This window comes from Lathyrus oleraceus, chromosome 6 (assembly GCF_024323335.1).
Source record: "Lathyrus oleraceus cultivar Zhongwan6 chromosome 6, CAAS_Psat_ZW6_1.0, whole genome shotgun sequence".
In the NCBI taxonomy this organism is placed as follows: Eukaryota; Viridiplantae; Streptophyta; class Magnoliopsida; order Fabales; family Fabaceae; genus Lathyrus; species Lathyrus oleraceus.
Window position 1 is genome coordinate 124736562 of NC_066584.1, and position 3280 is coordinate 124739841.

The 3280-nt window shown below is 33.3% G+C and overlaps 1 long non-coding RNA gene across 1 annotated transcript; it reads right to left on the reverse strand.

The window, feature by feature from the left end:
- Positions 1 to 1168: 1168 nt before the first annotated feature.
- Positions 1169 to 2477, reverse strand: LOC127096782 (uncharacterized). The gene is made up of 2 exons (XR_007792823.1): positions 2080 to 2477; positions 1169 to 1628 (listed from the first exon to the last, which is right to left on the reverse strand). It is a non-coding gene; the product is annotated as an uncharacterized LOC127096782 (long non-coding RNA).
- Between the last annotated feature and the right edge of the window lie 803 nt (positions 2478 to 3280).

Consider the following 3280-nt stretch of genomic DNA (forward strand, 5'->3'; position numbering starts at 1 on the left):
CTATGTGGTTTCGCTCAACTAACTGATGATTTGTTTGGTTATTTTTAATGAGCAATGTTTTCATTCGCGTTCTACTGTCAACTTACTTGTATGCTCGAGCATGGGAACGTTAAGTGTTTGTTTGTTTGCGATATAATGAATGCACTTGGATCGCACTCTAGTAGTTAAACATTACTTTCTCATGTATGGAGGGTTAAGCGTCGTTCACGGTAGAAAGAAAGTAACACACAATTTCTGAAAAGGTTTGAAAGACCCCTAAGTCAGAAAATTGATTGGATTGGTTGGCTTTGATTTTAGTACGGAGACAATTATCAGACCCTTGGCTAGGTACGGTCAATAATCCGAATACTTGGGAGTTGAGAGGACAATGACATCCTAACCACTCTTTTTCATCCAAAAGAAGTTTTGATTTGTGAAAGGATTTGACAAGTTTAATCATTGGTACTTAGAGGGGGACAAGTATCTAATCCTTAGCAAAGTACGACCAACAATCAGAATGAGAGTTGAGAGAATAGTGGCATCCTAACCACTATTTTCCTCTCTCAGAGCACTAGATTGAACTTGTTTTATTGTTAGATGTTTTGAGGAGGAAGTCAAGCATCCGATCAGTCGTGGTTTGCTTCTTTTGCCTACTTTCTTGATTCAAGGCCTTGTTCTATTCACTACATTGTTTGTGCTTGACTAAACTATGGTTATCCGCTGTGTTGCTTGCTCAAGTATTCATGCATTCATGGCCACATCATCATGTTGCTTCATATACAAGTTTGGTTTTGATTCCTTCCATTTGGTTGTTTAGCGAACAAGTTGTGTTGGTCGTCTTGATCCATTCATCCATTGCATTACATTTTAAAATTCATCACAAGCATGACACTTTGAATTGAATCATGTGTACCTAAGTTGACTTTTTGGTCAACCAACCAAATTATGATCTTCCTAAACCTACTTTATATTGTGTTCATATCATTTTGTTCCATTAACCAAGTCATGTAGAACTAATGCTTTCATTCCATAAAACATGCTTTCATTCCATAAAACATATCATACATATAGCAAAAAGGTGAGTTTTGATTGGAATCACAAAACTGTGTTGAAATCATAAGTAGATTTTCAAGCATTTTCATAAGCATTACATGCTTTCATGCTACATGTTCCTAATGATAACACTTCATGACATTCACTCTTTACTTGCATCCATCCATGAGATTTGCATTGTGATTTGGTGAAGAATTTGATTACAAAAGTGTGACCTCATTACATGTTTCAAGACTCCATACATCATGCTACAAACAACAATACAAGTCCTAAGCTTAAACCATATCAATACATTGCTAGAATGGGCAATGAAATGTGACATTACTTGTTGTTCTTACAAAGAGGTCCAAATCCTACACTAGTTTTTATTTTTTATGCTACACAACATAGTCCTAAATACTACACTCCATGACCACCATGGACGATACTTTGGCATGACAAACATCAGCAATTCCCAAGCCCCCAACATCTGAACCAGCGACAACAATGCACACATCAGCAGCTCACAATGACAAGGTGTTTGAATGAGATGCATCACAACACAAGCAACCGTCAAACATAGAAAACATATGCACCACTCACTACCACATCTGAACCTGCAGCAACAAAATGTTTTTAGAAAACATGTTCATTTCAGCCCATACAAAACACAACAAATTGGAAGCCCATCTCAGCATGACCAAACAAATTGCAATTAAGCCTAACCAATTTTGCAGCTAAAACAAATGAAATTACCATTCAATTAATACGACACAAGCAGGGATCTTTTCTCAAAGGGATTACAAGCCGCTGAACCAACTAATGCCAACATTTTGTTACGGAAATCAAGTAGCAGACACGACTTAATTTAGCACACGATGAATATCAATCCAATTCAGACCTTTTTTATATCTTGGGCCCATTAATCTGAAGGTTCACTAACTGCATCCATGCTAACAGATTTTTATAACAGATTGGAACTTCTAACTAAATAGAATTTCAAATCCTAACGAAGTGATTTTTCTGCTGTTAATTCCAAGCTCTATTTAAAAGAGTATCGTCGCTTACCTTTGCCTTCGTTTCACCGAGGTCTCCGCGTCGGAGCTGCGTTTCCCTCCGTCTTTCCGCCGCGAGCTCGTTTCATCTGAGAAGCTTTATCCCTTAGCTTGTTTCACGTTTCATCGCGTTTTGCTCAATATTTCCGTTTGTCTTCCTTCTTCGATTCGGCTCCGTGTTTGAGTTTGAGAGGTTTTGGTTGGTGGATAGGTGACCGTGAGGCAAGGGTGAAGAGATTGAGGTGCTTTGTTGTGAGCTCCGCCGTCACCGCCAAAGAGCTCCGGCGCGGCGGAGACGGAGAGGACGTGTGTAGAATTGGGAATGTGTTTTTTCGTTCTGAGTTTGGATGGATCCTTTTCTAACTTGGGTGTATGTATCTTTGGGCCTCCAGCCCAATTAGTTTACCAGACTCTTACCCCCAAGTCTGGATCTCACCTCCCTCTCCCTGAACTGCATGTGGCATGGGCCAATGGGCTTTGTGGGATCTTTTACTTCCTCAACAACATCAATCCGGGTTGCACCCCCCACCAACGCCCATTTTCTATTTCTTTTTTTGTTTCTTTTCTATTTCTATTTTGTTTTATTGTTTTCCTATCTTTATATATATATATATTAATATATATATATATATAATATATATATATATATATATATATAATATATATATTATATATATATATATATATATATATATATATATATATATATAATAATATATATATATATATATATATATATATATATTATATATATATATATATATATATATATATATATATATATATATATATATATATATTTAATTGATATACACTGACAGTTTAAAGATTTTTTACACTGTCAGTTAATCACAACCATTGATTTATTTAACATGTTTGACTTTTATTTTAAAAACTTAAAAAGTAACACAAACGGATGATTGTGATGCGTTGACAGTGTAAAACTTTTTACACTGACAGTGTATAACAATTAATCTTATATATATATATATATATATATATATATATATATATATATATATATATATATATATATATATATATATATATATATTATATATAATATATATATATATATATATATATATATATATATATATATATATATATAATATATATATATATATATATATATATATATATATATATATATATATATATATATATATATATATATATATATATATATTATATATATAAATTTCTTATTTCAA